The sequence below is a fragment of the Puntigrus tetrazona genome, chromosome 13 (assembly GCF_018831695.1).
Source record: "Puntigrus tetrazona isolate hp1 chromosome 13, ASM1883169v1, whole genome shotgun sequence".
NCBI lineage: Eukaryota > Metazoa > Chordata > Actinopteri > Cypriniformes > Cyprinidae > Puntigrus > Puntigrus tetrazona.
Window position 1 is genome coordinate 22675413 of NC_056711.1, and position 27310 is coordinate 22702722.

Here is a 27310-nt window from a genome sequence, read left to right on the forward strand (position 1 = left end):
TTAAATTGTTCATAGATTTGTTGTACTTTTGTTGTATACACATGCATATTTTTGTTGCATATATATATATATATATATATATATATATATATATATATATATATATATATATATATATATATTCCAGATTCAAATGTAAACACTATACTTTGGCTATACATTGAATTGAATTGAGAGAGAGAGAGAAAGAGAGAAAGAGAGAGAGAGAGAGAGAGAGAAAGAAAGAGAGAGAGAGAGAGAGAGAGAGAGAGAGAGAGAGAGAGAGAGAGACAGAGAGAGAGAGAGAGAGAGAGAGAGAGAGAGAGAGAGAGAGAGAGAGAGAGAGAGAGAGAGAGAGAGAGAGAGAGAGAGAGAGAGAGAGAGAGAGAGAGAGAGAGAGAGAGAGAGAGAGAGAGAGAGAGAGAGAGAGAGAGAGAGAGAGAGAGAGAGACAGAGAGAGACAGAGAGAGAGAGAGAGAGAGAGAGAGAGAGAGAGAGAGACAGAGAGAGAGAGAGAGAGTTGAAGGAGCCACATTGTGTGAGTGTCTGAGGAGAGCAGGAGTGGAGATGCATGCAAGCACACACACACACACACACACACACACACACACACACCTCATTAACACACACATATAGAAAGAGAGAGAGGCTGGATTCCAGCATTATTCCTGACGCGGCGCGGCTCTGAGCTGAGACCGGAGCAGCGATGCACAGCTGACAGCAGCTTCTCGCTCTGATCTGAGGAGAACGGCATCTGCATTCACCGAATGAAGCAGAAACACACGTGAACCACTGGAGCGGTCACCAGTACTACCGACGGGTTAATGCTTTCATCTACACAAACATGCCTGCTCTTGCTCTTGCTAGTTTTTAGTCGGAAACACAAAAAAGTGAGTTTAGCTTTAGTCAGATTTTTTCCTTCTGTACAGAAATCAACAATCCTCCTGAGACGTCTACAGCAGCCTTCTCTGCACACTCCAAACTTAAGTGGATTACATCCGAGGCGTTAGGGATTTGGGGGCTGTGATGTGAAGAGACATGCCTGACTGCAGGACACAGCAGAACCAGGGGAGATCTGTGTGTGTTTGCTCTCTCTTTACTCGTGGATTACTGTCCTGATTGGGTCTCACAAGGACACACGTGAGGACGGTCCCCAGCTCGTCGTTACGATGAACTTCAGACAGAAGAGAAGGTAGGTGTCCAGTTCACTACTAATTGTTTAAAAAATGTCTGAGAGTGCAGTAAATTCACCTATAGATGTACAGTGGTGGCCAACATTATCAGAACATTAGTATTTTTACCAGATAAAAAAATATTAAGATCTGAACGCTATACACAGAGATCTGATCTGATCATCATCAGTCTGTGTGGAATGACATGAAGAAACAGAACAAACTGAGACAGACTCAGTCCAGAAGAACTGTGTCTCTGAGACGCTCAGGAGCACAGAGGACAAAAGCTGCTTTAAACACAAAGATACTCAAAACCAATGCATTTTTACACAAGTGCCTAAAACAGCACTGTAGCATTGCAGGTTTCTTTCTTCAAGTGTCTCAGATACACGAAAATCTGACTATATTATGCAAATTAAATTGATATTTCCTACTGACACACAGCAGAAGATATAAATAACTAACTTAAAATTATTTTTAGCTGTTGAAAATACTAGTTTTCTATATGCTGGGTTAAAAACCCAGTTGTCTGTAAGGCAATAAGAATAAAATAAGGGTTAAGTGTACTACAGGTTATAAATCTTGGTAGTAATCCAACCGTGTCTGGCTGATAGCCTCAAAATAAAACCTTTTTAATGCAGCTTTGAAAATCTGGAAACAGTGACCAAAAATATGGGCAGGCTAGAAATTCTTGAAGATGGACCTTTTTCACATTTCTGGGTTTCTCAGCTTCAAGAGCAGTGAATGAGAGGGTACCACAAAAATATGTTTTGCATTCCCATTTTCCCAAACAGCAGAAAAAAAATTTAACAATAGTTTTCAGAACTTTCTAAAAAAACTTGTGAGAGACTGATAACAGCATCAGTAAAGAGAGAATCAAAGAACCATCCTACTCAAAGATACTGCATTAAAAACACCCTCACATTTGCATTTGACACTAAATAATAAATAATTTGATGCAAAGGTAATATAATGCAAAGTATAGTGTTAGAAATACTCTTTTTTTAATTAAATCAAATTAATTAATTAAATAAAAATAAATAAATAAAAGAATTATGATGCTAATGACCATTAAACGCATCATCACAGTCTCGTGAAAAGAACCCACAGTAACCTAAACTTCTTGAAAAGACAGAAATACAAAGACGTTTCACTCCTAAACTTATGAATAGGAGAAACTGTAAAGTGCAATATAGTCCTGCCTTCTAAATGAAAGAGCCAATTGCTTATTGGTAAAGTCATTGCATCACTGCAGCAGAAGCTCCGGTTCCCATAGAAACCTGAGGCTAATGCGCTGCCATAAGCACGATATAACATATGCATTGGCTGGTCTAGCCTGAAAAAGAAGCTTATTAAAGGCTATTTGAGCATAAGAAACAACATTCACTGGGCTGTTCATTTCAGATTTAGTCACTGATTTGAAATTTGTAATTTAAAGGTGCAACAGATGAAAAACTGTAGTTGTCTTGGCGTAGTTACAGGTCTGTACATGGAAATGACATACCATGAGCCTCAAACATCAGTGTTTCCTCCTTCTTATGTACTGTAAATGAAAAGACCACTGAAAAACAAGTGAATCTGAACTCCTGATACTGAATACTGGACTTGATTAAGCTGAGCAGAGGTGTTGGAGCTACAGCAGTCAAGTTAACAGACGTTGAAAAAGGCTTTGACTTATTGGCTTTGGTGATTTTGGTGTTTTTTTGTGTTCAGCTAGTGAATCCTGGAGCTCCATGGGAACAGCACTGAGGAGCAGAAGCCTCTGAGTCCTCTCGGTTCAGCAGGATGGTGCCACCGCCTCCCACCAACAAGCCACATGTTTGTTTGTCCACTATTGTCATCATGAGCAGCATGGCACTGATGGACGCCTACCTGGTGGAGCAGAACCACGGGCCGCGGAAGATCGGCATCTGCATCATGGTGACGGTGGGAGACCTCTGCTTTCTCATCGTGCTGCGGTACGTGGCGGTGTGGGTCGGGGCTGAAGTGAGGACGGCCAAACGGGGTTACGCCATGATACTCTGGTTCCTCTACATCTTTGTCTTGGAGATTAAGGTGTATTTTGTTTACCAGAACTACAAGGCTGACCGTAAGAGTCTGGACGCATTGGCTCGGAAAGCTCTGACACTCCTGCTGTCCATCAGCATTCCCGCTTTTCGTGATCCTGGTCGCTATCGACCACATGGAGTACGTGAAGGCTTTCAAGAAGAAGGAGGAGATTAGAAACCGCTTGTTCTGGGTTGTGGTGGATCTGCTGGACATTCTGGACATCCAGGCCAACCTTTGGGAGCCGCAGAAGAAAGGCCTTCCACTTTGGGCCGAGGGACTGATGTTCTTCTACTGTTATATTCTTCTTTTAGTGTTGCCCTGTGTATCTCTGAGCGAGATCAGCATGCAGGGCATCAACATCAGTCCTCACAAGATGATGCTCTACCCCATTCTGAGTTTGGTGACCATTAACATCATCACTCTCTTCATCCGAGGAGGGAATATGCTCCTCTATAAGGACAGCAGAGTGTCTGGGATACTCATGGCCAAGAACATCCTCGCCATCGCTCTGAAGACGTGCAGTTTTGTGCAGTACAGGAGACAGTTGCAGAGTGCCCCGCCTGGGTTTGGAGTGGAATTGCAGAAGAACTCTATGGCGTCGGGGCGACCCAGTCATACTCCACCACAGGGGGCGCTGCAAGACCAAACACCACTGCCCGAGGTCACCGGGTGTGAACATACGTGACCCGGAATTTGGAGACTACCTGCACAAGGAAACGTGCGTCTTTGATGATAACCATGTGGATGAAAGCTACATATTGCTAGCTTCGTTATTTCCCTCTGAGAGAAATGGAACGTGGAACGTAAAGGAATAAAGGTAGTAGTGCCCGACCAATCTAAATTTTTTGGGTGCCAATAAAAAACTGTAAAAAACATAAAATAATCATTTTGGTGGCATATCTGGTGCTATTGATATATATGCAGCAGGTTCATATATATTGATAATTTCGGAAAAACTATATATCGGTTGGGCTCCAGAAAGTAGTCAGTAATTGCATAATGTTAAACTTCCTTCCTAACATATACATCTACTTTGCATACTATGCCAGCTTTCTAAGTATGTCTAAGTCAAACTCCAATTTTAAAATGATCATGCTCCTATGGGGTCCAGGATTGGCTGGTTACTTTGGTCCAGTTTGTGCCTGCTGGTAGAAGTGCAATACACAGTAGAAGTTTCACCAGTGACTGATGACTTCTGGAGGCTCTTGACTTGATATTTGTCAATATCTGCATCATATCACAGCTCAGGTTAGTGACTAGAGAAGAACTGGAAGTTCTTTGAGACACAGGTCTAGTGAAAGTGATTCAGTGTACTGCAGTTATTTAAAACAAATGTCACACTGTTGCACTGCTTTAAAAACCTTATACTTGGAAAATAGTTACATTTTCTTGAAAGATTAAGGCTGTGTATCCCAGAATCAGCATGAACTTAAGTTGGTCACAGCTCCATTGGTTTCAGTGGGTCTATGATGTACTTAAGCTTACGATGCTTTTGGAAACACAGCCCAGGTTTATATGTCCAGCATGGAGTATGATAGTAAACCATCAGAAATGGTGTTATGAGAACATAACAGACACTGCTATTTTGGGAGGATCAAAGAGCCTGCCACATAAAAGAAAAGGTTTTACCATTAATAAAACACATTATGAAATTTATTGAGGTCATAATATTTGGATCAAAAGAAAAAAACTATTGTGATTCATTTGTGTATTTATTTTGTCGTCATGCAATAGATGAATAAAAAAGGACAAAAAAAAAACACTAAAACAACAAACATCCTTTTAGTAGAAAAAGGGGAAAGATGTTTTTCTTTTTAATGTGATGCTTTGATAAAGAGTTGTGTACATATGCGCATTGTGTGTTTGTTACAGCATGTTTTACTCAGGTCAGACACACAAATGTACTGATTAGACTGAAGATAGAGTATGTCTCATGTCCTAATTACAATTCTGATGAGGGTTTTTAATTAAACAGCATTACAAAGGGAAAATGACCAGTGATTCTCCTCTCTTCATTTTATTCTCCAATTAGCAGCTATCTAATTGCAAATGCAGTTCTTAATGCCAACACCATTTATCTGAAAATGCTCTTTAACACCTTGCCAGATCTACTTAGCTTTCAATGAATGAAGAGTATAATGAAAGAAAACAAAACTAATGTAGTTTTCTACTATTGCAAATGATGTTTCATTTTATCATGTTCGATGTTGGTTATGAATTAATAGAATGAATGTATTTGTGAATAACGTCCACCAGATGAAGAAAACACACTGCCCTAACAAGCTTGTTACTGCTCACATGTTTGTGTACCTGACATGTAATGGATGAAGCTGACAGAGATTCACTTTAACAGAATCCTGGGACCCTGAAGCCTTTCAGAACAGTGTGTTAAAGATGAGAAACCTTACCGCAGAGTCACTTTAAAGTCTACATGAAACAGCATTACCTTTACCTCGTTTACCTTCACGGTGTGATGTATTTTGTGATTTTTATCCCCAAAGGAACTCAAATAAGGAATGTTTAACATAATTTCGTAAATTTAGATTTCGTGTTAACTTTAAGCATTAGAACTGAATGACAGAGGTTTGGTGTTGACTTGTTTTTTTGTCTTAAGCTAGTCTGTATTTCTCTAATATTGGTGTATGTGTGTGTTTCTTCATCATTCCCACAAAAGCAGGATGTTCAAAGGTGGTAATATTCTCAGGCTATATTTGTAACCACTAAAATAAATGATGACTGAGACTTCTTATTGATGTTCTATGAAAGTGCATGGACTGAACAAGTCTGTCAACTTTCTATAGGAATATTTCATGCATACATGTTGCGCTGTTTCCACATCAGTGGCAAATTTCACATGCATTTTGTGTTTAAAATCTGCCATTTACTTTGGTTGCTAGATAATGTGTGTGCAGAGCATGCTGGGATATTATTACTCACACTGAGACAAACCAATTGACCAAGTCACCTGCATATTCTTCCTGAGCCCAAGCCCTGCCTGATTTTATCTTGAATTTTAAAGATACGAAATTCTGCCTAAGAAGAGCCTGCCACATTTTCTGATTTAACAATATGACTCTGCTTTGCAGCATTTGTACAGAGAAAAGATTTCAGTCATTTTCACACTGTGCATCAGGTGAGATCAGATAAGAAGTTCCTCTGAAAGCTGTTCAGATAAGATTCATTTACTGTGAGCTTGACACCTGCAGTCTAGATTGGGTGAGGGAATAAAGACACACTCTTTATCTTTAAGTAGGTCTGCATAAGTAAAGCGTTTGTGTGTGTGTGTGTGTGTGTGTGTGTGAGCGCTTGTTTGTGTGTGCACTCGGATGGGTTAAATGCAGAGCATACATTCCAAGTATGGGAAACATCCGTTCCTTCAAAAAATACAATCAAATTTCTGTAAAAAAAAAAAAAAGTCACCGCAGCCATACTGTAAATTAGCAGTGAAACTTCATCAGGTGCATCATAGAAACTGCATTAGATGCTTAGTAAGGGTGTAACGATTCACGTATCGAACGATTCATGGTCATTTTCCAAATGAAAGTGATCATCCTTATCCCCTTGTTAGCAGAGCATTATGTAGTCATTAGGAATACATTTGTCAAAGAGGGTGATGTCATTTCCTTATTGTACTGCAGGGATGTTCCCATGACAACAAACGCAGCGCAATGTCGCTGTTTTAATGTCATAAGTCTTTTTACTGTTAGCATAACTTTTGCAAATAAACAAATTTTGTATTTTTAAATGATGCTAATACATAAAAACTAATATGTTTAAAAAAAATGTTTTTTTTTGTAAGAAAAAAAAAGCCTAATATTATGCCGTGTCCCTCTGACGCACTGCTGCGTTGTCATGGGAACATCCCAGCTGAAGATAATGAAGAAATCACAAGTGCATTCTGAATGACTAGATGATTACAAGAATGTGCTCTGCTCCCTCCAGTCTCCACTAACAAGGGAATAAGGATGATCACTTTGATTTGGAAAATGACCAAGAATCATACACAATACGCATATCAGAACTGCATAACATATTTAATTTTCTGTTGGGAGTATATTCTTCATGAATTCTCATAAAGACAGTGAACAGGATGTCTTGAGCTTCTGCAGCTTCCCAAACTAGAGTTAACAACTGCCCATAAGAAACTCTATCTCAACAAAGCTGCATTTACTGTACCATTTTGATTAATGTTGCTCGGCTTTTGTTTGTCATGCCTCTGGGAAGAAGGCAAAAAGCTCCTAAAAACTCAAAAGTCATTAAAGTTCATCGTGAACACAGCATGGATGAAGGTTTAGGATGTTCCCAGAGGAGGTGTTCCAGTATCTGTATCACACTTTTTATGCAAATAATTCGAGTCAAAAGATAGATACGATCTTGGGGGATTATGCTCATAGATGTATGCTGAGTTCCATCAAGAGTTTATGCATAAAAACTCCCCTCTTGACATATCAGAACATTTTTTGGTCTGCTTCCCATTTACTGTATATGCAAATACTTTATAAGCAAATACATCAATAAATTAATTCATTTCTTCTGGTAATTGTTCAGTAGTGAGTGTCTAGTACCTTTGCAAAACTCCAAAAACCTATACGTTTGTGTCTCTGGAGCACAGAAGCAGTCATCAGCAGCTCAGCTGTATTTGTAGAAATGAACAACAATACATTGTATAAAAAAATGATTAGGATATTAAGTAAAGATGATGTTTCATGATGATATTTTAACACGAGATGCAGCAGAACACCAGCAACAATAATCTTATTATTAGGAATTCATTTTATAACCTTACTCAAATAAACATGTCCTAAAAATCTAAAAGTCGACACATAAAAAAGTATACTAGCAGTTCGACAGTATTTTCTGGTTTGAAAAACAAAATCTGAATTAGTTGAACACGCTCAACTAATGGCATTGATCTGAAGTTCTCTTGAAAGAGATGTGTTTGAGAAGATGTGGCTCTCTCGTGTGATGAGAGATGATGGCGAGGGCGAGACATGTTCGCTCGGCTCCGTAATTGTTTAAAGAAATCGATTTTCTTCTGCTCAGTCAGTTTCTCTTATCTGCTTCTGGTCTCTAAAAGCCACATTATCACTGAAGGGCTTTTGTGTCATAAACTTTATGTGCCTTTTGTTCCACATTCTGCACAGGAATGGCTACTGATGTCTGCACACACTTTCATTTCTGCACACAATTTATTATGTATTGCGGTGTGAAGCAATCTTTCCAATCAAATACAGACAAAACATCATTCCTATGAGACTTTATGGCTATGTTTTTAATAGTTAAGTGAAAGCCCTGAGTGGGCAGGAGTAAAATGGATTACTTCTATATAAAAGAAGCATAGCAAATCACTTCTACCAGTGATTAAACTCTGATTATTCTCAGGTGTTGGAAATAACAGCTAGTAAAAAGTCACAGGCATCAAGAATAGCTGCTATTTTAACTGAGAACAAACACAAAAGCCTGGTTTTATAGACAGGGCTTAAGCCAGAGATACACTGAACGACTTGCGGTTGTCGCAGACAAAAGACTGGCATCGTGAAACCAGCGCAGCGACTTCTGATTGGCCACAATTGTTTCACGATCTTTTGTGAGCAACAGCTGAATATCGTACAGTGTCTCAGGCTTCACATTAAGCCAGGATTAGCACAGAGTTCAATTAGGACATGCCTTAAAAAGCGGTAACACTTTATTTTGATGGTCTCTTATGAACATTCTGTTGACGATAAGTAACTTTCATTAAAGTATAAGTAGACTATCTAATTATCTGACAACTCTTCCTAACAGACGTCCTACATGTCAACTTATTCTAACCCTAAGGCTTTATTAACGCTCTAATGAAACGTAGTTGACATGGAGGTGCAAACTTACTTTTTATCAACAGAATGTTCATAGGGACCTTCAAAATAAAGTGAAACCAAAAAAACATTCAGTGCAAGTTTCTTTCAGCTGAATTAATTCAGATTGTATCCTGATACTAGGATTAAGCCTCGCCTGAAACCAGGGAAAAGACTAATAAATAAACTATTTGTTTTCTTTTCTATAGGACTAAATCTACTTTAAATGCTTGTAATTGAATTTCATTGATTAAATGTTTAACAAACTATTATATAAAGGCATTACATTATACTATCTGGTCATTTTTTTATATTTTCCTCTGGACACAAAATGACCGTGGTAATGTCTGACCAGTACTTTAGTGACTATCAGAGTTTGATTTGACTTGACTTTCACGAGTCTGCCCTTTATCACAAGCATTGCTGCCATAGAAACATACATTATAATCACATCACATCAGTTTACATGAAAGGCTTGGCATAAATCCACTTTCCTACTGCATCTGATGAAGATGCTTCCAGACATTTACGTTCTCTCACGCAACGCTCTTCTTGTCACGGTCACTTACAGTAAAGCACGAATGCTGTGGCACTTTTATTAGAGCTCCAAAGATAATCCAAAAATGACATGCACACTAACCAAATAATGACTAAAATAGACAACAAACAACAGAAAGCAAGTGCTAGATACAGTATGCAAAGAAAGAGTGATTAAAGGAACTGAGAACAGGTGTTTACTAATCAGGGACCAAGGCAACTAACAAGTGGCCAGGAAATGAAGACAAAAGGAAACTAGGTCTGTGATCCTTTCTGTTTTCATATTGAATTAGGTCAAATGTACAATAGCAAGTCATTTCCACAAAACCTTTCCCCATGCATGTTATTCCAAGTCAGATCATAAAAATCTTGTGGGAATACCGTTTTATATATTTCTAAACAATGTACAATGTCCTGTTTTCTTGTCATGATTAACATTATTTAAAATGAAAATGTTTCTTATATCATTCTACTAACCTTATTTTCACCCAAGATTTAATTTTTTAATCTTCTAAGAATGTTAAAATGGCCAACATTACAGGTTACAATTCTTTTCTTACAATGTTCATCAATTACAAATAACATTATATCAAATATTAATAAAGTTATAAGAACATCCCATGAACACTATGTTAAGAACATTTTGTCCTAACATTTAAAGAAAGTTTAAAAAATATTAGTAAATGTTGTGAAAATGTTGCTGAAAAGCCATCAGAGAGATAAAGTGGGGGAAAAAAACTTGAAGAGTGAAGAAATTTGTCAAAAACAAAAAGCATGCATCATACATAAATCATTCACAGAATTTTGTGGAAGAAGAAAAAATCAGAAGTGATCTGAATCACTGCCGAACACATCATCACCTGAACATCTCCAACACCTGACCTTCAGAAGCACAGATTACCAGAAAACTGACAAGACCCGACATCAAAAGATTGAAAAAATCTTCGTCGTTTTACTTTCAATACTGTATTTTGGCCATTTGTTGCAATATTAAATGTGATTCCTAATGAATTGTGAGGGAAACATTACTAGCAGAGTGGAAAAATCACTAGTATTAATCAAACAGTATAAAAATGTTTTTATAAAGGAGCTTAAAGGAACCTCCCTCACAAAACTTATATTCTAGTTTCATCATTGATAAATGCTCTTCGTGATGAGTCGCTCACTGTACTCCTCCTTTGCAAGTCAATTTGGATAAAAGCATCTTTTAAATGAGTAAATGTAGAAAGCAAACTGCTTCAATACCCTGTTTTATTCAAATACAATTTTATGCAATATGGCAAACCTTTAAACCGTGAAGAAAGTAGCCCAGTTCCTCTGAAAAACCACCAGCACTGCTACTGGAAACCATTAGGTAATGATTAGCAGTTGATGGTTGGCATTTGTAGCTGAAAACATTTACTTCAGTTTCATCAGGGTTTGTTTGCAAAAGACTCATCAAATCAGACGCCTTCCTCATTACCTTTGTGTTTTCTCCACAGAAACAGGAGCCTGTCAGCAGGGCCAAGCAACTGAATAATGCTATTGATTGGAGCTCAGGTAAATTATCTTCCCGCCCTGAGTGTTTGGGAACAACTGGCGTGTCTGTAAATTCTCCTGTACACTATAAATATAAAAGAGAGACACGTGTTTAACAGAGCACCAACAAAAGCCAGAGTGATTTGTTCTTGAAAAAAACGCCTTTAAGAAATCATTCTTGGCATATAAAGGCACGCTTTGAAGATGCAAAAGTGCTTTAGTGAGGTCTGGAGAAAGACATGGATATTTTGGGAGAGACTAAGCCCTCTCTTTGTGTTGTATTATTACAGAGGATTCTGAGCAAAGGCAACGAGACACACTTCAAGAGCCACTAAAACCCATGACACCTTCCAGAGAGGCTTGAAGAAGCAGCAAAGCACTTAAATACATTATATTAAACAGGAAATTAAAAGAAGAAACCACAAGGGGTTTGTGAGATACCGACTTCCTGTTCTCCTCTTCAGACTTATTGAAGTAAATGAGGGCTGCTGGGAATAGTCTGTGGAAACTCAGAACTACACGCTGCAGTTTCGTCTTTGAGGACGACGCAATGTCAGAGCTTTTATGCAGAAAACCAGAGCTTTCACAAGCTGTTCCAATCATTATATCTGTTAAATAACTGTTCATCATATATTCTTCTCAAGAAAATGATACAATTCAGTTATGTTTACAATCAGTCACATGAAGCTTACAATGTTAAAATCGAATGTCGGAGAGGCTGGAAACTTCTAACACAGATGTTAAAGTTACAATGTAGATAAATCTGCAGCGAAGCACCCAAGACTCAAGACTGTGAGAGCCAGAAAGCCTCATTCAATAAGACTCATATAGTGTGGTCACATTTTCACTCTCATATCACATTTTGGCAGCTGTTTGGCACAGAATACGGTCCGCAGCCGAGGTTATACTTCAGCAGATCATTACAAATGCTGTTTTTCTCGCTGCTGAACATCAATGTGCCGCGGCTCTCCGTGAACGAACGCTTTATTACCTGACTCTCGGTCAGCTTCAGCCATGAAATCTTTAGCAGGAATAGATCGTCACCATCCTGAAAGGATTACTGCAAAAAAGATCATTCTGTCACCGTTTATTCTTCCTCATCTCATGTGGACAACTAAGAATTTGATTTAAAGAAATCAGTGTTTTTGTGTCTGGTCTCCAGTGTTTTTTGGTCCCCAGCGATCTGCACAATATCTTGTGTTTTTCACAGAGGGAAAGTCATGCGGGTTTGGAACAATGAGATTTTGGCTAAACTATCCCTTTAAGATGGAAACACAATTTGCATCATAACTTTTTCAATTCTAAGAGTTTAACCAAGTAACAAACAGATTTTTAATCTAAGTCTTCGGGACATAAAAGCTTACTGTATATCAATATGATTATTGTTTATTTTACCACAAAGTTCCACATACTTTACCACTGACTTAACAACAATCCTTACTGTCAAACCAAACATTATTCAGACACCAGAAATAAATGTTTGGGTTTTTTTACACATGGATGTAGGACACTAGAGTTCATTTATGTAAGTGAGGATAAGAGAATAGAGTGAACTGTGATATATTATACCCAAACATTCTTCATATAGTGGACTAGCAGTAAAACATGGGAACATTCAAAATATTAAGTCAACTTTTCACCTGCATGATGTTTTGCTTCAGTGTTTTTCTTTAACTGCTAATGTGATATTTTTCCACCACAGACTGAACTAAATCAAGCATTTCTTGATCACTGAGTTTGTTCAGACACAGAATTTGTTCTTGACATAAGTTTTCTAAACTACAATGAATAAACTGTAATATAATGTGAGAAATGCTAAAGGTGTCTGAATAAATTATTTAAAGAAATAAAACGCAGTTTCCTGGGATCTGTCAAAAGCTGGGTTACGTTAAAAAGCAAGCACTTGGAGAATACCAGAGCAAATCAGAGGAATATTATAAGATTTAATGTGAGCTAACATTATTTATCAAATACAGGAAAATGAAATAAGTTCATTCATATCTCAAAACTAAGCTATGAAAAGTTTCTACTTGAATGCTTGATAAGAGCTAAATCACAAGTAATCCAACTACCTGATGTCAATAAAGCATCTGGGCTCTCACAAATCAATCTTCTCTGTGCTGAAGCTCCTTTCGTTCAATGTGTTTTAGCTGCATTCAGGATCGAAATCAATTACTTCTGAATCATGTTTCATTACGGCCCCAGACGCGTCGGGCCCCGGGTGTTAATGGCTCCTGAGGGCCGTCAGATTGTGTGGTGATGGACTGGTTCAGAACGAGCTCTCCCCAGCAGACGATGGATCTCCGGGGGCCAGTGGCCGATTTAGCCCTGAGTTTAAATCACAGAACGAAGCGTGCCAGCGACTGGCGTCGTTCAGATCCAGACACAAATCACAGCGCTCGGCCTAAAGCTCCAGAATAATGTGGGAGGTCATTTATCACGGCTGTTACCCAGCGCACATCTGCCTTTGACTTCTGCTGCTTTAGAGGACATTTGTCAGAGCGTTACCTGTTAAAGCTCAGGATCCTCAAACACAGAAATCAGCTCACAAACCACCTTTTAAATCCCATCTTAAAGGAGTAGCTCACTTCTGGTACAAAAATGTACAGATAATGTGCTAACCCCCCTGTCATCTTAGATGTCCATGTCTTTCTTTATTCAGTCATGAAGAAATTATGTTTTTTCAGCAAAACATTTCAGGATTCCTCTCCATATAATGGACTTCTGTGGTGCCTCTGAGTCTGTATTTAAATGCAACTTAAATGCAAAAGGGCTCTAAATAATCTCAGCAGAGGAAGAAGGGTCTTTCAACCTATTTTATGAGCACTTTGGGATATTGCATAAACACTGGATGGAAATGCCAAGATGGGCATAAAAAACTTGCATACAAACTACAATGAAATGTGCATCAAAAATTTATTTTTTTAGCATAGACATAGAGACCTGCGCGGGACAGATTTTTCAGTCCCGCTCCCGCAACAATATAGATTTTTTTTCCCGCTCCCGCCCGCAATATTCGAGCTTTGTCCCGCTCCCGCCCGCATGTAAACATTAAAACTGTGCACACATGACGCTTCAGACCTGAACTTCCAGACTTGTGGCTGCTGTATGTGAGTATTTTGCTGCATTTGTCGCAGCTTCTCGCAAAGGAAGGTGCTTTCCATACCGTCACATACTATAGAAAAACATTTCCAAATATCGGATTTCCCTTTGTTTGGCTTTGTAGTTCTGTATGTTCCTTTCTTTAATAATGAACTAATATCTGTAGCACTAAGCGCTCCACCTGTGTCATGCTCTTCAGACATTTTGCCTCGGTGTGGGTCTATGGTCTTTGTTCCTCGTAAGAACCACGTGAGAATTTACGTTATTTTGAGTTGTTCTTGTTGCTTTTGTGCAGCAGATAAATAATATTTTATTTATTTTTAACAATTTAATTTTAAGATATTTCCATTTTGCGGGAGTCCCGCAAATAATTTTATTCTCCCGCAACCCGCACACACGAGGACCTTACCGCCCGCACCCGCGTTCACATATCAAACCTCGTCCCGCGCCGCACTGGGTTACGTCGGTCCCGCGAGACCCACGGTACTCCCGCGGGATTGCAGGTCTCTACATAGACACACCAAGACTACTTATAGTAGGAAAAATGTCTTACATGATGAAATAACGTCATTAAATTAGTGTTACTGTAATAGAGCTTTTCTCTAATGAAGAGAAACTATCCAATGCTAGGGACCCTAGTAAAATGATTAGTTATTTAAAAAAATGCAAAAATAAATAATTACAATTATATAATCTCTGAAAGTCAACTGCTAACATGTACTGTTCATACTTCATACTGAAACCACATTTCTAAAACTGTTCACACAGTCTGCATTACCAACATGAATCTTGACCAAATGATTCATCTCACCTTCAAACCAACAAAAACATGTCAGACTCAAAATGAACTCGTTTCATCGTAACACTGGGAACAATTCTCATTCAGAAAACATACATTTAGTTCACCACACACTGATTTAAAAAACTCTAAAAACAGGAAGCATTACATAATCTATTAGTCTTTTTCAATTGCTAACAAGCATTTTCCAAAACTTTTGACACAATACTCTTAACACAACAACTCACCAACATCACACATTTAGCCAAACAGTATATTTTCTGGCCATAACACATAACTCTATCAAAACACAGCAAACCTGATTCAAAATTGAGTCATTCGTTCAAAACATGAGCACTAGTTTTCTATTCAACAGGATTGAAAACCACTGGCATAGATTGACAAAAACCACATTACTTCAGTTCTACCTGCATATAATAGACAATAGAAAACTTTTTTGTAGTTTAGCTTTTAGTTTACCTTCAACTGAAACCCATTTTTACAATCTTGAATGTGTTCATTCTTGGCAAGATACTACAGTATCTAAAACTGAATGAGTCATTACTTTATAGGATGTACAAAAGAAAAATCAGGGCCTCTGTGCAAAAATTCAATTTCCAGTGGATGGGGGTTAGATATGGATGTTAGCTGATGGAAAATTACAACATTCATAACCTTTGGTTACTATGTAAACTTGTTTCAATCACATAAAAAACGTAATTGTGACCTTTTTATCTCACAATTCAGACATCTATCATTGGAATTGTGATTTGTGAAATACTGTAAATTCACAATTGCAAGAAAAACTCAGAATTCTAAGATAAAGTCCCTTTCTCAAAATGACCTTTTACTTTTTAGATTCCATGCCAGAAACACACTTTCATGGGTTCCACATGTGTACAAACAAACATAAAAAAAATACACAGTATACAGTATAACTTATATTCTCACTCCTCTCCTGTACCTCTTCTCTCTTTTCTTTCTCTTTTCTTCTTTGATCTAACTTTTCTCCCTCCTACAACTGTTCAGCTCCCTCCTTTAGGTATTATTTCTCCCTTTCTCTCTGCATTCACAAATCTAATTTGAAAATGTCTTTTTTACTCTATGTTGATGATGGAAAGAGCTTCAACACCTGACTATTCCATCAACTGAGACAGGAATCAACTATTTCTAAATATCTCAGTGATCTGTTACTTAGGGTGCATTCACACCCTTCTTGTTTGGTCTGGACCTTCTGGGCAGGTAATAAAGCAATCACAATCTGGTACTCAACCGAACCCAGACCCAGCTGAAGAGGTGGTACTCTGGTACGGTTTGTTTAAGATGTAAATACAATCCGACCTAACTGCAGACCTAACTCTTTCTCCGCCAAAATTGAGTTAACAGTTTGAGTTGCCTTATTTTAAAGTTTTGTGTTGATAGCAGAAAATGAGTCAAATAATAATAATTGCACTGATTTGGCTGTTTTTGAACTTCCTGTTTTTCCTGCATGAGAATCCAATGAATGCATGATCTTAGTACACGTCTACATTTTGTTTAAAATTACTGGTGAACCGCACCAAACCAAAAAAATAACAACTAGAAAAAAATGGATATATACATATGTTTTTTAATGCTCATGTTGGTGTTTCCTCCCAGTGTTTATGCAATATCCCAAAAAATGATTATAAAATAGGCTAAAAGACACATGGATAATGACACCAGAGCTATTCAATGACAAATGTTCCTCCTTACGTTTATCATGAACTCAGAAACCTAGAGAAGATTCTGTAAGAATACAGCTCCCCATGTCTCCTCTTTGACGCACACAGAGCCCACTAATGCTTACATAAGATAATATTTGATATATAATACATACATTTGTGCGCTGCTGAAAGACGTGGCTGTATTCTGAGGGGAAATGTCTTGTTCTCATCTGCATTCTTTTGAAAGGTTTAACATCCGCTGGCTTTAATGCATTGAGCGGCTCATTCACCGCCGAGCAAAGACTGGTCTGAACGGTTTCCATCAACAGACAGAGATCTCCACAGACCGGCCTGATGCGGGACAGGACTGAAATCATTAGTGCTGCTTATGTTCTTCTTCCAAACCAGCTAAAAATAAAGTGTACTCAAATGCACTAAAAATACTTAAATACAAGCAGGTACATTTGTAGTGCATTGTTTTTTGGTGCCAAGAACTTTATTTTACAGTCTTGTGTTCCATACTATGTTCTTGTGGTTACCTTGTATTACCAGTACTTTACTAGTTAGGTACACTAAGTACTGTATAAAAACGTCAAACCTAGTTGTACTCTATAAATACACTAATTAAAAGTATATTTCTACTTTACTAGTACTTCAGTGCAATTGCAAAAGTATACTAAATACCACACTGTAAAAAAATTGTTGTTAAAAAAACGGCCAAAACTGACAGTAACATATTGTTTTACATTAAAATTGTAATTTTTAACAGTGCTCTACTGTATTTAAATAATATGTTTTTTACTGTTTTGTAATCAATCAATCAATCAATCAATCATTTTTATTTCTATAGCGCTTTTAAAAACACAGGTTTCATCAAAGCTCTGAACAGAATAAAGTAGAAGAATACAATGACAGAGATGTATAATGAAGAGAGAGAACAATTAGTTATTAAATGCAGAGACGGTCTCTGGAATCAGTTCATTGATAATGCACTGTGGGCTGTGTTAAATACAGTACAACCCAGTATTTTTAGATTTTAGAAGAGATGCCAGTATTTTATTCAGGTAGTATTACCAGACATGGATGCTCAGCAAACGGTCGAGATTGTGAGTTTAAGGTTTTAAAAGAGCTCTTCAGCGCTGAAATGTATTTCAAACATTTACATGCATTTACAGACATCAGGTTTTATCAAGGTTTTATGTTAAAGTTAGTTGTTGCTGAGAACTGGCCAGCTAACAATCTGTAGCCACGTTGTAAATGGCTTCAAATTCCATGAAAATCACAAAAACTTGATGTAAGAAATAGCAATTATTTAGTTTTAGTTTAAAGGTGCCCTAAGTTTAAAAAGAGAATAGAGAATAGTCTTAATAGTCTAAAATCTCTCTACAAGCTGGGGTAAAATGAGAGGCAGGACGGGTCAGATAACAAAAAACTATGCAAGCCACAACACAACAAAAACACTGAATTACTGTCAAGACATACAAAAACATGGCACAAGATTTGACAAAATACCTCATGATGTCAGTACTAGTTCCTTATAGTATTTCATTCAGTCTCTGACTATTGTATTTTCAAAAGTTTCATTGGCTTTAATTCCAAAAAAGGCACAAAATCCACCCGGGGAAGAGAACGAGGGACTGCAGTTTAGTTCATATGTCCCAAACCAGAAAAGTTGAGTACACTTACATAATTATTTTAAGAAAGATCATTTTAATAAAAAAGAGTATTATGTATTATGGAAGTGGAGTGTCTCTGTGTGAAGCCTCACGAGGGTCTAGAGCTGTCCTGAGAGCTCACGCCGTTTACCTCGAAGCGGTTTTCGACAGCAGAGCTAACTCAGAGTCTTGGACGAGAGCCAGCATCATCAACAAGCCTATATGAGAGGCCTTGCCTGCTGAAGCTCCTGATGACAGAAACACAGAGCTCAAGCTGTGAGGAGAGTAATTAAGAAGTGTAAAAACTCGGAGGTATTCCCCTTTCCCTCGATTAAGCAGCAAATGAGCACATATCCTAGAAGCTGTTTTGGCTTATTCAGGGACAACTGCTTTCATCATACGCTTATTTGCTCTTCATAAAAGAATAACGCCGGAGACTGATTCTTCAGAGATAACTACCAGCAGCTTGATCAGCAAATCAATTAACCAGCGCTAGAGGAGAATTGAGAATTAGCCGAGTGTTTGTGAAGTCATGTCACAAACTCCACACAACATGCAGCACGCTGGCGTCTGAATTAGCATAAATACATATTTAGTAGATGCTAAAGAGCGTCAAGACTGTCCTTCTCGAGGGTCTCGTGCCTGATTGGCTTCATTAAGCAGAGATGCGTCCCTTAGGTCTCTCTCACAGAACGGACCCGTGGCTTCAGCCCACTCTATAATTTGTTTAGAGCTTCAAGTCCCACAAGAGCCCCTTCCTTTTCAAGTACATGAAAAAAAAAGGCATGGAATTAGGTCTTTCATACTTTTCTGTGGAAATGAAGCGTGTGTTTTCATATTTAGCAACACAAAACAGCAGAAGGTCCTACAAACAGGGATAGAAGCAGAACGAGTCTCCATCACTAACTGTGTACTAACCTGCATACTAACATTCAGAAATCATGATTGATCAGTCAAATCACATCTCAGGTCTGTGAGTGTGTGTGTGTGTGACTGTGTGCATGTATTTGTATGAGTCTGTGCATGCATGTCTTTGTGTGAGTGTTTGTTTGTGCGTGTGTGTGTGTGTGTGAGAGAGCGTTCATCTTGGGCTCTCCGCTGTGGTCCTCTCTGACGGGGTTTATGAGCTGATAACAGAGCTCTTCTCCAGGTAGCTCCTCACAAAGCCTCCCATAGGCCTGACAGAGACAAACACCTCAGGACACTCAACTTCCTTCAAAAGAACACAATTAAATTCTCTTTCTCCTGCTCAGACAGAAAGAGAAGTGTATTCGGTGAAGAAGGTGCTTCCTGATGCTATTTTAGAATAAACACAGTCCTTCTGCGCTGCGGCTATCAGAGGGTTCAAACCCAGTTACACACCAATGAAATATGATACTCATTTCCACTGAAACAAGACATAAATAATCAAGAAATCAATTGTACCAGCAGCTAAATACAAATGATGTTCAGCAGACTTCAGCAGAACAGCTATATTTGTAGAAATAGACAATAATACACTGTATGAGTCAAAATTATACATTTTTCTTTTATGAAACAATCAGTATGATATTAAGTAAAGATCATATTTTGTGATATCTCCTACCGTACAAAATGGTAATATGTATTGTGAAGAACTTCATTTGGACAGCTTATTTTAGATTTAGATTTTATTACACCTTCAGATTCCAGATCTCAGATAAATAAACATCAATGGAAAGATTATTTATTCAGCTTCCGGATGATGTAAAAATATCAATTTAGGAAAACTGACATCTCTGACTGGTTTTGTGCTCCAGGGTCACATATCATTGTAGGAAAATAAAATCAGGAAAAGAGCATCATTTTGTGCTTGAAGTCATAATGTAAGCTAAAGAAATAACAAATATCAACAAATAATAAGATTATACCAATAAATAAATACGAACAACGAGTGCTGTAAAGGAGCACAATTAATCCTAACTCACACACAGCTGCTGTGTTCATTCTCAAGTGACTCGTGAATCAATCCTGTGTGATTCACTCCTCCTGAAGACGCTTTCTCCAGCACCTGTCCTGACGCTTTCACTGCTTCATCAGTAATTATGACACCGAGCAGGTGGCCAAACTGGCCCAGAATCAGACTCTCTGAGAACTCCTGCCAAACAATATGTCTGTTTGGTCCAAACAAAAGCGTTCCAGTCTCTAAAGGAGACGATCATTCTCTCTCTGAAACAGAAGAGCACCTGAAAACTAAAGCAGTGATGCCTTACACTGAAAACGACTCCATTACAAGTTACACACCACCAAAAAAGTTTTATAATGTCTGATTTTAAAGGTCCGTTCACACCATGGACGATAACAACAAAGATAAAGACATAGTTTTTAAAGTCCACACCACAACTATAATGATAAATGCAAAGAGAAACAATATCATAGGAATCATTTTCAGAAAGCGTCAGAAGAGTGTGTGCTTAGAATAAACTGGTGTGGACGCTAATATCTTTATAGTTATCATTCTTGGTGTGAACAGTGAAAGACGCCAGCGAAAAATAAGAAAGCTGAAGAGAGCAATCATGAATAAAACTGACTCAAAACACAAAAAACAAGATCGACTCAAGCAGTGTTCAGGTGTGGTTTAGTTCTAGACTAAACATGTATTTACTCAAAAACACATTCAGTGTTCCTCAGAATCAAAACAGTCAAATTCAGAATATTATACAAACTAATTAAATTATCATTTATTTAATTCCATTTTATTAACCAACTGTAAACAATAAAACGGTAAAACTTTGATGATCCAATTCAATCACACTAAGCAAAAATTAGACATTTGTGTTTGATTTTGTTACACACATATATATATATAGCTTAATGTAAAATAACTTTTTATATTAAAAACAAACAATCAAGCCCTGAACAGATTTAAACTCAAAAGTAGTGTAATGCATTACTTTCTATAAAAAGTAACTAAGTAATGCAATTAGTTAACAACCTCTTCAGTTAAACTAAAGGGCTCAAAGAAGCCATCAAATCATATTCTTATTATTTGTTGTAAATTAACGACCAAAGACCAGCAAATGCATCAACACCACATCAACAAAATACACCATATTATTATTACAAAAAAATGCCAGTTTTAAACCTGAAGCATATTTAATAAAATGTTTACTTTGCATTTTAATTCAGATTCATCTGTAAAACACTTTTCACAAAACAACGTGTTTAAATGATAATAGGACCAACTCTCACTATTAGCTAGCTGCTTTTTAACATGAATATTAATAGTAAATTGGCCTGTTAATTAGTAAAAATACATATTAATGAATTAATTTTATGTTTAATGCCCAAATTTTAGATCCCTTAACCCTAAACTCATACCTAAATATATATAAAACAACTACCTTACAATTAATAAGCAGCAATTTAGGAGTTTGAGGCAAAAGTTATGGTTAATAGTTCCCAAAATACCTTATAATCATAAAGACGCATTTCACTAAACTGACTAAAAATGATTGGGACCACTAACACACACACACACACACACACACACACTCTACATATTTGATCAAAAACAAATCTTTTACGTGTTCAGCATTTCTGGACCGAATGCAATTGAAAGTGAAGTTAAATGATCCTCAGACATACAGGAGCTGCCAATAGTTCAGACTCATTCTGTGTCCGCTTCGGGAAACTGAGAGCGAGAGTCTGTGAAAATGTGTGACTGATAAATTATGGCATTGTAATGCAGAAAAACTGGAGCATGCAAGCACTTTTCCAGCAGCAGGAGACGATGCTGGGTGAGAGCCCATGCAATTTTACACTCTCTGCGAAATTATTTGGCGTGGCAGTTTAGTCCCATCAAAATACTGCCAGCTCTACGAAAACCCAGCAGAAGTGACGTCCAAATGTGTCGGTGACATGTCAAATATAGTGAGAGTGATGACAGCGGGTCGACCTGAAATATTAATGTGTCCTCTAAGGAAAAGGGCTTTATTGAATAGAGAAGGCTTGACGTGTTCCTCCAGCTGCTACCAGAAAAATGGAAAAGGTGCACTATTTATGAAGAGAGCGACCCTTCTGTGTTATCTGCAAACCTGGACATATCTGAATATAAACAGATAAAGATACTTGCTGCTGCATGCATTCTGCTTTTTTTTTGATGTTCATTAATTGTTCTTGAATGTCAAAGGGCCATTGTAACGTACTAAATGAATAAAAATATAACACATGTTTCTCAACTCCGGTCTGTTTCTCCCATCAGGTCACAAGCAGAAGGATTTTCTTCATTAATTGGATAGTGACAGAGGAGCAGATTCCTTTTAATGAGTCTTCTGCCAGGTCATTAGGATTAACCCGAGTCCACTTCATTAATTATTAAGGGGTCTGCTATGATGTGGCTTCTAATGAAAAGCAATCATTTATTAATCTACATGTGGGAGAAGCTGACACTGAAATAAAAACTCATTTATGCACATCCAGACCACTTTTATTACGTTCCTCAACAGAATATACCAGAAGAAAAATGGTTTGTCGTGTTCCTCATCATCTCATTACTGCAGTGAGATTTACAGACGTCTCTGCTTCTCCAAGCTCCATTCAGACTCTTGTTGTGTAAACAAGGGGTTATGAATCATGGCAGATTGATGGAAGTCGATTACTGTGGTATTTCTAAATATCTCACACTAACCCCCTTGAGACCGCTAACAGATTCAGCCTTCAGCTTTCTGGGACGGAGTGTGCACGCTTGCATCCTAAGTAGGGTGCACTTTAGCATGCAGCCCATCTCGTCTTCTGCATTCACACCGAGGGTCATGTTCATGCCTACATTAAATGTTAGATCACACACACACACACACACACACACACACACCTACAGTACTGTGTCAGATCTGTCTTCAGCACAGTCTGCTTATTCCTGCAATGCAGCCTGATTTTCATGCGATAGACGGAGAAATGAAAATGAAGTTATACCCAGGCCTTTAGGCATGTTGGATTTCACACCATTTTTTTTTTTATAATAATAAATTTGCTATTAACTGTAATAAACCTTAAGGAGCCCCACCTTTGCAAAAAAATTAAAATGAAGACTTTCGTGTGTGCATAAAAAACACTTAGCGAGAGAAAGAGAAACGTTCATCAAGCTCACAGCATGTCAGATAAATGACCACCTGAACATCATCTCACCTGTACATCTGTACATAAAACTTCTCATCTGTAAAATAGAACATTCATAATTCTTTCTATTTTCTCTATATTTTGTACATAACCTCCTAAAACATTCGCAACATTCATATTGTTGATTATCATATAGTTATTATTATTTTTCCATTTATTGTCTATATTTTATTCTATTACCTTAAATGTACATTCACACATGATATTTAAAACACATTTTAAGGACTAGAAGGGATTGGTAGCTACAGTATAAAAGCTCATAGCTATATACAGCCTAGTATCTCACATAAAACTGTAAAATGCAGTTAAATATATAATCGAAAGTTATTATTTATTTTTGATAATTACTTGCCTTCAGTTTCGGTTTTCAAGAACCGCTTTTAGTTTATTTCTTTAACAAATCTAGCTATAACTTTATATTACAATAGATGCACTGAGATGTACTCAGTGGAGAATGTTCAGACATGAATATAATGCAAGGTAATATAATGAAATTTAACGGTAATAATAAACAGAATAGACAAAAATAAGACAGGTAATAAATTGTAAGATGGCAGAAGAGACGCAACCAGAAACTGTAACTCGTGAGCTTGAAAAAGTTTCTCATGAACATGCGAAGGTCCTTTCAGGGCTCAGTATAATCCAGAGTATGCATAAGATGCTACAGCTCTGATCTCACAGTCATATGATATTCAGAGAATGAATGACTTATTAAATCCATACGAGCCGCTGCAAATCTACCGTGTGTGTGTGTGTGTGTGTGTGTATCTAAACAGTCCTTTCTCACAGCACTGTATTTTATTATTAGTGTGCAGCTCAGACACTAAGGTTTGCTGGATGGACATGGGTGACAACTGAACCTTGGCCAGGAGCTTGATTGACAGGTGATCTGACCAATCATAACACAATCCACAAACAAACAAAAAGACTATTCATTTAAAATAAAAACATAATAGTAGGTTCATGGTAGAAACATCAGACCATCACCAACAAAGCGATGTGTGTAATGGTCAAGCGCTCGATTACTAATGAGCTTTAACCATGCGCTTCTCTATGAGTGGCCATTTACGATCCTCTGCTCGCTGCAACACATGCATTCTTCTCAATTATTAATGCGTAGACTGTCAATACAGTTTGGCAATATAATAAAGCTACTTAATGCACTTCCAGAGTGCTCAGACCTGGATAAGTAATGTCCTGTGATGGCCTCCGGTCCGGTCTGGCAGGCCACGCTACTCCTCATTAAAGGAAGACGACTCGCCTTGAACCTCCACTTAACCGTGCCAGAGATTAATTCAATCAGAAGCCCCTCCTGAATGATTCATCTCCATGCAGACAGTGCAGTGCATAAGAGTCTTCACGCACATACAGTAAGTGACACATGCATGATGTTTAGAGACTGTTGTGATACTTTAAGATGAATGACTGTATGCATTATATAGCTGCTGATGCAAACCAATCCAATAAATATTAGCCAAAAGAAGAACTTCAAAAACGAGTTGATTTCCAAGAGCAGCAATACATACTTCATATACTTTACTATATTTATGCAGTTTAATGCTCTCAAATGTTTTTGTTTTTGTACTGTGTTTATTTATTATGTATATATATACATACACACATGCAGTATGTTTTGAACACATGTACATGCACATTAGCACTAACACATTAAAAAGAGATTAACAAAAAGAGATAGCTACATGCTATAAACAAAACCCATCTAAATGGGCAAAATAAATAAATGCTACTAATAATCAAAAACAAAATTTTTCTATTTTCTATACATTTGACTTCTGCTGACACACTCAAATTAGATGATCATTTTTTTGTGTGTCATAACAGTTTTTCTCTAAAATGAAGAAAATATGAATCACAAAGGCTCACTGTGAGCGTGTTCACATCATGGCAGAGTTTGGGTCTCGTGAAGTCCAGCGCTCACACCGCCGCAGATGGACACAAATAATTGTTTTCCTTCACCGAAAGGAAAAGAATCAACCTTCCGTTTCCAGGGAAAATGGACTGGACAGAATCCTATTACCAGGAAATTGGCTCGTGATTGAACCTTAAAATAGATTTTTGTATTTTATATTAGAGACGGATGAAAGAGAAACGGTGTGGTTGGAGAGCTTTAATGAGAAGTAGCTTTCTCGTGTGGTTTGAGTGGATAAACGGTCAATAGCAGGTCATTAGCAATGTATTCATTAAACTTTCATTGTGCAATTATTCATTGGGTACATGGCTAGTTGGCGGGTGAAGTACAGGGAGTAAAATACTGAATTGTCCCGAGCATTGAACACAAGGAAAACACAATCTCATGTGTCGAAATGCAAGCATTAGTGCGTCTCTCAAGATCATTACACTGCAGACTACTATATCCATCATTTATTTCTTTCCTGCTGATCACAGAACTGCGCTTCACTGAAACATACGCATGATCACAGCTTCTGCACAATTTCATTTAGATTAACCATCATTAATATTACCTAAGAAGTTAGCGTTACCATGTCAGAGAACTGAGTGCTTTCAGGGAAGCGCATTGAAGCGGACGACAAGCATCAAACGTCAGAGAAATCAAGGGCTTTCTTCAACTCCTGTATTTCCATTGCAAGTGAGGTATTTACATCCAGATTGAAGTTTTAACTCGACTTTATTCAGAATACAATGTTCCACGTAAACACCTCTGGCGAGACGAGATCGTCACGAGCTGTTCTTTTTGTCTCATTACAGCGACGACTGAACTGAAAGTAATGTTAATGAATGCTGCACACCGCACGGCTCGTCTATTGATTAATTGTGTCTGTCTGTCAAACGCTGCTGTGCATGAGAAGGGAGAAGGTGTTTCGTGCTTCAGGTTGGGATGATTTCCATCATTCATCATTCACAGAGGCCCACACACGGCCCATCCCTCGCCTGCTTATTTATGCAATATTTTGGCTGTTCTGATTAAGCTGTCTGCCAGCAAAAGCAGCGCTGCACTCTCGGCTCTGTTTAACATGTTTCAATCCATTTTGTCTGGATCTGCCCATTAGCCTCACGCATACGAGCTGAATCACTTTGGGTCGTTGAATGTGTTTGTCACTTCAGTAAATAACCCAACTCTGTGTACAGAACAAGATTAAACCGTCTGTGACAAACACATTCAGTATGTGCTCAGATTTCTGCATCATTTCAAACAGAGAATGACCTCATTTCTTTCCCCTTGTACCTTACTTCTGCATTCTCTTCACATTAAAGTTGTAAATACATGTGGCTAAACCCCGGCCGTGAACGCACACAAAAAAGAGTTACAAAATAACAATAACACTGAAATATGGAAGTATGTAAAACCAAAAGAGAGAAGCAGGAACTTCAGGTAGCAGAAGCTCAGCTGAGAAGAACACAGAAACACACAGAGATCCGGCCAGCGAGGTTATACGAGGTAGAAAGAGCAGAGAATGAAAACGGCTGGCTTTTATTCAGACGACTTACTGTTGAAATAATCATTAAAGCATTTGGGATGAATGGAGAGGATGCGAGGAAAGTGACTGTGGGTTAACACTGGTTTAAAGACTTTGTTATGGTTTCATTCCAACCTGAAGATCTGCTCCGCTGCCAACACATTACACACACACACACACACACACACACACACACACGCACGCTTCATTAAAGCTGCTTTTACTTCTGAGGCAAACCACTGACAGCAACAGTAAGCAACTTGACTAAGTTCCCAAAAAGATCCCTTAATTTCCCAAAAGTGGGTTTATTTTTATCTCTCTTCAGCCAGTAAACATGTTTTCTAAGCAGCTTTACAGTTAATGTACATATGGATTTTAAAGTATCTTTAGACACAAAATTCTTAGTAGTACACAAACAAAACATGTCA

General features: G+C 37.8%; 1 pseudogene; it reads left to right on the plus strand.

Moving 5' to 3' along the window:
• Positions 1-521: 521 nt before the first annotated feature.
• On the plus strand, positions 522-4686 carry LOC122356241 (annotated as a pseudogene).
• The last annotated feature ends 22624 nt before the right edge of the window (positions 4687-27310 follow it).